The sequence below is a fragment of the Cryptomeria japonica genome, chromosome 3, assembly GCF_030272615.1.
Source record: "Cryptomeria japonica chromosome 3, Sugi_1.0, whole genome shotgun sequence".
NCBI classification, from domain to species: Eukaryota; Viridiplantae; Streptophyta; class Pinopsida; order Cupressales; family Cupressaceae; genus Cryptomeria; species Cryptomeria japonica.
In genome coordinates, this window is record NC_081407.1 from 263781451 (window position 1) to 263794061 (window position 12611).

The following is a 12611-nucleotide window of genomic DNA, read 5'->3' on the forward strand; positions in this document are numbered from 1 at the left end:
TCTTAGTGTTCTTGTAAACAATTTTGCAAGCAATCGCTGATCATAAGAAAAATCAGTACACAAGGTTTGAAATGTTTTGACATGCATAAGAGGGTCACTTTTTCCATTATAGAGTTCCAATTCAGGGATCTCCACATGTTTAGGTGGCACAAATTTAACAAAATCAAGAGAAAGTGGGCTCACAACGTGGGCACACTAAACTTGGATTAACTCATGGAAGCAATTTGTTGTTGTAAGGAATACACGGTTTGAGCAAGATTGTTGATTGTCATTTTGGTGGAAGAATTTATGTTAGACATAGGTGATTGAGAAGGTGGTGTGATGTTGTTGAAAGAAGGCATGGAATGAGAAGAAGGTGGTGGGACATTATGATAAGTAGGCATTGGTGATGATTGGGTAGGAAAAGGGACACTTAAAGGAAGACTAAAGTTGTTGAAGGAATTGCCTCCTTGTGTCACACTTATTGGGTGAGGAATACTAGGAAGATTCATGGAAGACATAGGTAAAGATGGAGGATTAAATGAAGAAGAGGGATCGCCCCCATGACCTATGGTTGTAGGAATGACATTTTGGGTTGAAGTAGCCATGATGTTAGATGTCGAAGAAAGAATACTAGTCATAGAATTAGTCAAAGGAATAAAGGAATTGACTTGTGTTGAAGGTTGTGAGTAACCTAGGGTTTCAGCACAACTCTTAATAGGCATGACATTAGAATCAACAATATGTGCAATGCCACACAATAGATCAATTCCATTCTTATTACTTTGAAGCATGTGTTTAAGACCTTCAATTTAAGGAAGAGATTCACTATTAGGGTATTATTGGGACATCCATTGTTGAAAGATGTCAAATTAATTGTCCAATGTGGAAAGTTGATCTTAAAAACCCCTAGTTAAAGCTTCTTCTTCATCATGGGATTCATCAATGGGGTGAATAGGGACATGATTAGGATGGGAAGAATTAGCATGATCCTCATTAAAGAAGTCACCCAAATTAGGCTCAATTTCCTTGGTAATTAAACCTTGGGAAGCCTTAATTCTAATACTTCATCTAATGGGGATAGGATAGGTAGGGCTAATAATGGTAAAACTCATGCACTAGAGGGAAATTTTGAATTTTGAATTGTAGAACAAATATTACAAAATTGAGTAATGCAAAATTCAAGAAAATAATGATTACACAATTTCAACTTTGTTGGACGAGGAGGATGACACAATTTCCAAAAATGAAAGGAAATTGGAATTTTAAAATTAGGGCCAAGGGAATACCACTTAATTTTAAAATTAGAATTTTTAAAATCAAGGCAGGCTATAATTAACCTCTTAATTTAAAAAAAATTCTTGAAAGTTGAAATCTTTAATTTTGAAGGTATTTCTGATTCTAGAGGGATCAAAAATCGATAAAATCAACCAATCTTCTAGATTTGGGCTATTAAATATAGTCATAACAGTCTTCCAAAATTTTGGGAATAAAACCAAGGACCGTGGCGGGAACGCACATGGTCCAACCAACTTTTTTTGAAATTTTTAGGGGGATATTACAATAATTTTAAAGCTAACCCCAAAAAATTAGTGAATTTTATGATCTCTAGATGGGCGAAATGAAGACACAAATGTGAAAATAGGACCCTATTAGGGTTTTGAAGAAAAAGAGGAATTGAAGTGGAATTTTGAAAAGGGTTAAACCTAATGGATGGGGACACCTTGGAAAATGTTTAGAAATTTGAATGTAAATGAAATTGATTTGAAATTCACACAAAATCCAATTAATTTTAAAAATCAGGGTTTGATGACCTAACCACTTAATTTCAAAATTTGAATTTTGGGAAAAGGGGGGAAACTGAGAATTTGAATTGTAGGATTGAAGACAAATCTGAGAACAATCAGAAACCTAGAAATTAAGTTGAAATCAAATTATTGCACAAGTTCAATATGATTTTTGAAAATTAGGGTTTTAATAAGTAACCTCTAAATTTTGTAAATTTTAATTGCAAATTGAACAAGACAAGGAGGAAAATGAATTTGACAAACATAACAATTTTCAGATCAAAGATAACCACGAGCAATTTTTACAAATCGCAAGTTCAATTTTAATTTTAAAAATTAGGGTTTTTAATGAATTAACCACTAAGTTTATAGAAAGTTGAAACCTGTAAATGAAAAATATGCAATTTTGTTAAAAAGAAAGCATGCAAGATGTCGGGTTCACCAAAATGTAATGGTGGGAAAATGGTGAGTGATAGATCAAGAGGAAAACTACCCTTTCCCTCAAAGAGAGATGAGAGTTTCACTATTGATTATCCTTCAAGCACTTTTCACCATTACAATAGAAAGAGGAGAAGATATTTCACTAGATTCAATCTCTCCACACAAATATGGTAGATTGAATTATGAATGAATAGGGAATGCTAAGTTGATCCCCTCTTTCTTGTTTGAAATGGAAAGGAATTGATTGAATTATGTAGTGCCAAAGTGACAAATAATTGACTATAACTTGAGATCTAGCTATGGGATGAAGTTGTGCACCTGGATCTGGTAGTTATATGTTGAGACGAAGTCGCCCTACAAATTTGAGGAAAAGTTGTCCAGGCCGTGGCGAGAATGTACACAGTCCTCCAAAAAAATCCATGAAACGAAAAGGGTTTTTTCGCCTCTGCAAATGAAGCCTGAATCTGAAAGTACAGTTGCCCTAGAACCTACACATAGATAAGAGAGGAAAATGGGTTGGGATTGGGGGTTTGCCTTTAGGTCAAACCCCAATTTTGGAATTAACCAAGTAATGAAAGAAAGTACTTGCAAGTAGATTTAAATGAAAGACTTAATTGTAAATCACCTCAATGGAGGTTGTAGTAGCAATGTTGATAGAAGTGCTTGTGTGGAATTGACTATTGAAATCAATCTCCTCTTCAATAGTTGAATCCTTGACTTGAATGCAACACCTAGCCTTGAAGGGAGACTTGAGAATGCTCAATGCTGGAAAAGAATGCTTGAATTCTTGATCACTTGTACATACTCCAATCTTGTCCAACTTCCACCTATTGAACTTATACAAATGACAGAGTGAATTCCCCCTTAAATACATGTTGGTGGATTTGAATTTCATCATGGGCCAACATCAAGGAAGTTTCCCGCCCAAGACACAACCAACAATACAACCCTAGGAAGGGTCCTGCCCCAAAATAGGACAGGGACAGGGGCACCACGACCCTATCCTGGGAGGTCAAGGGCACCACACCCCTGTCCAAGAGGGGACAGTGGTGCCATTCCCCTATCCTACCCCTTTCTCTAGGGTAGAGTGCGGATGGGGTGGTGTAAAGGCCAAGAAAGAAGTTGTTAATGCAAACCAAGCAATCTCTGGTCTTCAATCAAGATAGAGGATTTGAGTTTGCATGCGTGAGGACCCTAATGTAGTCCGAAATTGCTAGGGTCACAATTTTATGACACTACAATATGAAATCGGTTGAATGTGTAAAAAATAGTTCTAATAGCTTATCTCCAATAGATCTTTGAAATATTCTCTTCAATCAACATAGTTCTTATAGCATCCAAGATAGCCATGATCTTCCTTTCAACAACTCCATTCTACTGAGGGGTTCTAGGAGCAGATAATTGTTTTCTAATCCCATGCTTCTCACATGAAAAATTAAACTCATTGGAACATAATTATCCACCTCTGTCAGATCTCAGACATTTCACCTTCAATCCCGACTCAGTCTCAACCTCTTCTTTGAATATCTTGAATTTGTCTAATGCTTCATATTTTTCCTTCAAAAAGACAACCCACATCATCCTGTAATAATTATAAATTAAAGCAACATAAAATATATATCTCCCTACACACTTCTAACATTTGTAGGTCCACACAGGTCAGTATAGATAATATCTAGCAATCCATCAGATGTATATTGCTTGCTCTTGAAAGAAATTCTTGTTTTCTTACCCAATTAGCATTCCTTACATACTGGATTAGCAGGCTTCACAATCTTAGACAGATCTCTAATAGCTTGAATAGAACTGATCTTAATCATAGAGTCAAAATTAGCATGACACATTCTCCTATGCCACAACCAACTTTCATCAATCTAAGTAATCAAGCAACTTTTCTCACCAGCATTCAAATGAAAAATATTACCTTCAATCTTAGTTCTAGATGCAATCTCTATACCAAAGGCATTTAGGATCTTACATTTACCATTTTTGAATTGAAAATCATAACCTTTGTTAACCATCTATCAAACACTCAAAATATTATGCTTCAAACCTTCAACATACAAAACATAACCAATATTATGCTTAGCATAAAAAGAAATAGAACCTCTACCATGGATCACACTGTTGGATATCATTGACTTATGATGAACCAGCATGTTGATATTATAATATTGTATGTTGTCATTGATGTCAATAAATTAAGTGAACTAGTATGAAGAGGTATGAGGAGATGCAGTGAACCAGTGTTGGGGTTTCACTAAATATGACTTCCAGTTGGTAACTTAGCTCTAGGGTTATCGGCTTGGCAATCCAACTTGTGTGATGTAACCAATAATAGCTTTGTGATGAGTTAGCTAAGAGATGTGAATGAGATTGAGGTGTCACGATAGCCTTGTGCACGTGAAAGTTATTTTTCTTAAGGATCTTGCATGAGAAGATTGACCGTGTTTGAAATCTACCTTGGGAATGATCATTCTTCTTAGTGGAATGAGAAGAAAGCATGATGGGTTACTGATTCCCATGTATGGTGATGAATGAACGACATAGATTGTCTTGTGATTTGTTTGAAATTATAATGCTCTATACAATATGCTTGGATGGACAGGATTGGACCACCTATGCTGTAAACCTAAGATGCTTAGGGTTTAGGGTTTATGCTACTAACCTATATGTTACCTATAAGGTTGATGATGTTTGTATTGAAAAGTCGTTGGCAAATAGTGTGTGTGTGTATCTGAGTGAAGAGATATTTGATACTTTCCAAACTAGTAAGAGGGAAACTGCAAAGTGTGATTGCAGAGTAGAGGATATGAAAAGGATCTAACTTTGCATATAGTACTATTATCATATTAGAGTTTTTACCTGTTGTCTTCTAATCATTTCAATAGTTGCAAAATCCCTTTACCGGGTAGCTTTAATAGGCTTATTATAAAACCTGTAACTAGGTGACTCAAGATCATTGAGTTCTTCAAATCCTCTACTGAGGTAGCCTTTAATAGGGTATATAGCCATCCCTTAACCGAGTGATCTCTAACAGGACCGGTTCCTGACAGAACCTTATTGTAAATTCTTTAACTGGACTAGGCTCCTAACAGGGTGAGCTTCAAAAGAGTTCAAAATAAGCTTGTGGGTATTCATCCCCACTGCGGTTTTTCCCATTTGGGTTTCCACATGAAAAATTTGTGTTATGTATTATGCATTTTTCATGTGATGCTTGTGAATTATTTGGTTGAAAGATTATGCATGCAAAAGTCAATATGTTATGGTATTACCAGCATATCACATGTATATGTTTATGGGTGAAGTTGATGTTGTGTATTGATTTTATTTGAAGTATTCAGACTTATTAGTTTATGGTGTTTGGTGTCTTACTGTATTTGACCAGTATTGTCATGGTTAAAGTTTTAGTAATGATGACAACCAGTTGGTATTGTTTCAGCTAAATGAGTTGTTGAGAAAGTTTTATCTATACTAATTCACCCCCCGCTCTCAGTACTGGTTGGGGTATCTGTTGTTCATCATTATTCATCAATTGGGATCAGAGCTCCTCCAGGTCCTCGGTGATATAAGCTTAACCGCTTGAGGTAAAAGATCCTGTTGTAATGATGAAGAGGGAAGGTCCTAAGTTCAATAGAAACAACTTTAACATATGGAAGGACATAATGAAGATTTACATCAAGAGTATGGGTGCTCAACACTGGAGCTATGTTGAGAATATCTTTGTGACTCCCACTAGCACTCTAACTAATGATCAGAAGAGAGAAATCCAAGAAAATGGGCAAGTCATGGAAGCCCTTATCAGCAACTTGTCAAACATTGATTTTATTGATGTTCAAGACAAGGACACACCTAAGGAAGTATGGGATGCACTGGAAAACATCTATGGTGGTGACGAGCATGTAAAGCAAGCTAAGGAATAATGCCTTAGAGGTAAATTTGAGTATATGAGGATGGTTGAAGGTGAAACCATTCAGCAGTATGGCATTAGGATTAAGACTATGGTTGGAGACATCAAAAGCGTTGGTGGAACTATTGATGATACCACTATTGTTAGTAAAGTCCTTAGATCATTATTACCAAGTTTTGCAATTAGAGTTGTTGTTATCCAGGAACTAAGGTCTATTGATAAAACCAAGGTATCCTTAGAGCCTATTATTGTAAAGTTAACTACATATGAGTTGAATAGCTATGATGGTAGTGTTCGAAAGACTGAGTCAGCCTTTAAATTATCTATTGTACCATCAAGAAAAGGAAAAGAAACTAGTACCAGTTATGAATCCAGACAATGTGGAGATATGGATGATGAAGAGATTCTGATGGAGTTCAAAGCTCTTCTTGCTAAAAGACTTCCGAAGGGAACTGGGAAGTATAGAGGTAAACTCCCTTTGAAATTTTTTTTCTACAACAAGATAGGACATATAGCTATTAATTGCCCTAACAATGACAATAAGGATAAACCGCAGAGGTTCAAAAAATATAAGGGAGGAAATAGAAGAAATTGTCTAGTTGTTGTGCATGAAGGTGTCATTGATGAAGAATTAGAGGATGAAGAAAATGAAGAGATAGTGTTTGTAGCAATAAAGGAAGAAGTATCTGATAAGAAAGCTCTTGTCTCTTGCATTGACAACTCCAATGAGTGGATAATTGATAGTGGTTGTTCTCACCATATTATTGGCAACCGGAGAAATTTTCTATCTCTGGAGGAACATGATGGAGGTGTTGTCAGATTTGGCAATGATGCACCATGCTTGGTAAAAGCCAAAGGATCCATCTCACTAAATGGAAAGGGAAGTGCAAATGATGTCTACTGGGTAGAAGGCCTTAAGCATAACCTTTTGAGTGTTTCTTAGTTGAATGACAAAGGACTAGTTCTATAATTCAAAGGTGGAGTCTGCAGTATAATTGGAAAGAGTGGTGAACTTATTACCACCGGTAAGCAGACCAAAGGTAACCTATTTTAGTTAAATTCCAAGATAAGTTGGTGTCTAATGGCTAAGTTTGATGACAATTGGATATGGCATAGGAGACTTTGTCATATGAACTTTGACAATATTGTTAAAGCTAGTAAGATCAAGGTGGTAAGAGGATTACCATTGCTGGACAAACCTGAGAATTCTTTGTGCAGAGAATGTCAACTTGGGAAAATGTCTTCCAAAAATTTTAAAGGTAAGTCTTTCTCAGCAGAGCATTTACTTGATCTTGTGCACATTGATTTATGTGGTCCTATGAAAACTAGAAGTATTTAGGGAGATAGGTATTTTATGATTCTTACTGATGACTGCTCAAGAATGATGTGGGTCACATTCTTGTAAGATAAATCTGAAGCATTTGGAAAGTTCAAAGCTTTTGGAGCATTAGTAGAGAAAGAAAGTGGCAAAAAGATAAAGTGCCTGAGAACTGATCAAGGTGGAGAATTCACTTTTGATGAGTTCAATAAGTACTATGAAGATAATAGTATTAAGAGGCGGCTATCTACCCCAAGGACACCACAACAGAATGGCATATCAGAAAGAAATAGCAAGACTATAGTTGAAGTGGCTAGAAAAATGTTGATCCAAGGAAAGGTTGCTCACACTTTTTGGAGAGAAGAGGTGAGCACTGCGGTCTACACTATGAACCGAGTACTCATCAAGAAAGGCAAAAATAAAACCCATTATGAGTATTGGATAGGGAAAACTCCCACTGTAAGTTATTTTAAAGTGTTTGGTAGTAAGTGCTATATCAAGAGAGGTGAGCATTTGAGAAAATTTGATGCAAAATATGATGAAGGAATATTTTTGGGATATTCCACTAAGAGCAAAGCTCTCAAGTGCTACAACAACAGAACTCAGAAAATTGTTGAGAGTATCAATGTCAGGCTTGATGAATCCCCTGAGGAAGCTGAGGAAACATGTAGTGAAGAAGTAGAAGATGAACTAGGTATAGTCTTCTGGGAACCGGTTAAGAAAGAAACTTGTAAAGATCTTAGTGTTCCTATAGAAGCTGTAGTAAGAGAAGAAGAAGAAGTTAGTGAAGAAGAAGAAGAAAAGCTAGCAGATCAAGCTAGAGATATTCCCAGATATGTGAATTTGCATCATGATCTAAAGCAAATCATAGTAGATAAATATGCAGGTATACTCACTAGAAGAAAAGTGAATGTGAACTCTTGCATGATTTCTGAGTTTGAACCAAAGACTTCCAGAGAAGCTCTTACTAATGATGTCTAGATTAAAGCAATGGAATATGAGCTAGATTAGATAGAAAAGAATGCAACATGGTCTTTGGTTCCCAGACCCAAACATAAAAATGTCATAGGTACCAAATGGGTGTTCAGGAATAAGTTGAATGAAGAAGGCATAGTCATAAAAAATAAGGCCAGGCTTGTATGTAAGGGATACGCTCAAGAGGAGGGAAAAGACTATGGAGAAACTTTTGCTTTTGTGGCTAGGTTAGAAGGTGTTCGAATGCTACTTGCATTTGCAGCATTTAAGGGATTTAAGGTTTATCAGATTGATGTGAAGTCTGCTTTTCTAAATGGAATCCTAGAAGAGGAAGTGTATATAGAGAAACCAGAAGGGTTTGCCTTATCAAAAGATAGTGACATGGTGTGTAGATTACACAAAGCCTTGTATGGATCGAAACAAGCACCTAGGGCATGGTATGAAAGACTACACTCTCATCTTGTGAATATTGGATTTTAAAGAACAAGTGAAGATGGCAACATCTACTTGAAATCAGAAGGTGATCAGATTCTGATTTGTGAAGTGTTTGTGGATGACATAATCTTTGGAGGAGATGATAAAATGAGTCATGTGTTTGCGGATGAAATGAAGAAAGTATTTGAGATGTCTTTAATAGGAGAGATAAAATTCTTTATTGGTTTACAGATTCAACAAATGAAAGAGGGTATCTTTATTACCCAGTCCAAGTATGTCAAAGAGGTATTGAAGACTTTTGGCATGGAGGAAAGCAAACCGGTTAGTACATTGATGGTAACTGGCTATAAACTGACTAAAGAAGATGATTCAACATTAGTGAATGAAAAGGAGTATCGGTTAATGATTGGTAAGATGCACTATATGGTGCACAACAGACCGGATATTGCTCATATAGTAGGCATAGTAGCTCATTTTCAGAAATGTCCAAGAGAATCCCACTTGGTAGCTGTGAAAAGGATTCTTAGATATCTGAAAGGAACAGTTGATTATGGATTATGGTATCCATATAATGGTGACTATAATCTCAAGGTATATACTGATGCCGATTGGGTAGGTAATGTGGATGACCGGAAGAGCACAACTAGTGGAGCGTTCTTTCTCGGTGGAAGATTAGTATCATGGAAAAGTAAGAAGCAAAGTTGTACTTCTCAATATACAGCTGAACCAGAATATGTGATAGTATTTATGAATTGCACTCAAGCAATTTGGATGAAGCATGTATTGGAAGGTTTCAAAGTATCTATATCTGAACTGGTGAACATATTTTGTGATAAAACAAGTGCAATAAACATTTCCAAGAATCCGATATTGCATGCTAGAACTAAGAACATTGAGCTTAAATATCATTTCTTGAGAGAGAAATTGCAAAATAAGGAGGTTGTACTGCAACACATTTCCAGTAAGGAGCAGCTAGCAGATATATTCACTATGCCCTTACCGAAGACTTCATTTACCTATTTGAGAAGTGAATTAGGGTTCCTACCCCTTCATGAAGTCAACTAAAAGATATGTGCTCCACATCAGTCAAGTACTACAAATGACAAATCTTTCAGGATTGATATGTTGAAAGATGCTACTCCTTAGGGGGAGCAACATAGTAGACTTTGGAAGCTTATGCCTTCACTTTAGCATTATTTTCAAAGGGGGAGAAGATATCTAATGTATGGGGAGAAGATATCTGATGATGAAGATACACTAGTCTATAATGTTTTTAGTTGCAATATTACACTGAGTATTGCCGTCAATGCCAAAGGGGGAGATTGTTGGATATTATTGACTTATGATGAACCGACATGTTGATATGATGATATTGTATGTTTTCATTGATGTCAATAAAGTTCAAGTGAACCGATATGAAGAGGTATGAGGAGATGCAGTGAACTAGTGTTGGGGTTTTACTAAATATGACTACCGGTTGGTAATCTCAGCTCTAGGGTTATCGTCTTAGTGATCCAACTTGTGTGATGCAACTGATAATCACTCTATGATGAGTTAGCTAAGAGATGTGAATGAAATCAAGGTGTCATGGCAGCCTTGTGCACGTGAAAGTTATTTTTGTTAAGGATCTTGTATGAGAATATCGACCGCGTTTGAAGTCTACCTGGGAATGATCATTCTTCTTAGTGAATGAGAAGAAATCGTGATGGGTTACTGATTCCCATGTGTAGTGATGAATGAATGATGCAGATTGTCTTGTGATCTGTTTGAAATTATAATGCTCTATACAATATGCTTGGACAGTCAAGATTGGACCGCCTATGTTGTAAACCTAAGATGCTTAGGGTTTAGGGTTTATGCTATCGACCTATCTATTACCTATAAGGTTGATGATGTTTGTATTGAAAAGTTGTTGGCAAATTTAGTGTGTGTGTATCTGAGTGAAGAGATACTTGATACTTTCCAGACCAGTAAGAGGGAAACTACAAAGTGTGATTGCAGAGTAGAGGATATGAAAAGGATCTGACTTTGCATATAGTGCTATTATTAGATCAAAGTTTTTACCTATTGTCTTCTAATCATTTCAACAGTTGGAAAATCCCTTTACCAGGTAGCTTTAATGGGCTTATTGTAAAACCTATAATCAGGTGACTCAAGATCATTGAGTTCTTCAAATCCTCTAGTGAGGTAACCTTTAACAGGGTATATATCCATCCCTTAACTGGGTGATCTCTAACAAGATTGGTTCCTAACAGAACCTTATTGTAAAGTCTTTAACTGGACTAGGCTCCTAACAGGGCGAGTTTCAAAAGAGTTCAAAACAAGCTTGTGGGTATTCATCCCCACCGTGGTTTTTCCCATTTGGGTTTCCACATGAAAAATCTATGTGTTATGTGTTATGAATTTTTCATGTGATGCTTGTGAATTATCTGGTTGAAAGATTATGGATGCAGAAGTCAATATGTTATGGTATTACAAGCATATCACATGTATATGTTTATGGGTGAAGTTGACATTGTGTATTGATTATATTTGAAGTATTCAGACTTATTAGTTTATGGTGTCTAGTGTCCTACTGTATTTGACTAGTATTGTCATGGTTAAAGTTTTAGTAATGATGACAACTAGTTGGTATTGTTTCAGCTAAATGAGTTGTTGAGAAAGTTTTATCTGTACTAATTCACCCCCCCCTCTCAATACCAGTTGGGGTATCTTATGTTCATCATTATTCATCACACACAGTCTTTGTCATCTCCAAATCTCACTATTCCACCATCATACCTTTCCATACTCATAAAGTTTATTTTATTACCGATCATATGATATGAACAACCGCTGTCAATTACCCATTCATCTTTTTCATCAACTTTATCAGCTAAATCTTTTTCCTCAACAATGCAGCTAGTGGAATCAGTAGGTACCAGTCCATGTTCCTTAATGGAAAGAAACACAAATTTATCTCCTTCTAATTATTAATTTGTAGCACCTTCATTAGCAACATAATAATAATTCTTCTAATTCCTATACTTTTCGTTAGACTTGTAAGTCTTATCATACTTCTCATGCTTCTCATATCTATCATTTCTATCACGCTTATCAAATTTATCATGCCTATCATACTTAGCCATTCTCTCTGGGAACCTAGAAGAAAAATGTCCTTCCTTATTGCAAGAGAAATATTTCAAGAGCAATTTTCCATCATACTTATTGGGTCCTTTATGCAATCTCCAAGAAATCAATGCTTCAAGCTCATCTAGTTCTCTTTCTTTCTCTTACATCTCTCTCCTTTCTCATTCATATTGGGATATTTTGCATTCTTCAGGTTCATACTTTTTCTTTCCGGATACAGATGCTCTAAATGTTGTCTTAGACTTTCCATATGATTCTCCAAATTCACTCAGCTCAAATGCAACAATATTTTCGACCAACATATCTCTTGTCACTGTAGTCACACTTCGGGTCTCATCTATAGAAGCTACCTTTTAGCAGGGGGAAAAGATCTTAGCACCTTAGCAACAATTTCATCTTCTTCAAGGGTTCCATCAGCACATCCGATACCTAGGACAAGGTCATTCACCTTAGCCATAAAGGTATTTATGTTCTCATCTTCTCCCATCTTCAACGTCTCATACTTCCATTTCAAACTTTGCAACTTAGCAACTTTCACTTGTTTATCTCCTTCATATAGGCTCTCAAGCTTCTCCTAGATCTCATGTGCAATTTAAAGTCCCATCACATTTTTCATCTCTAAATTAGTTAGGGCACT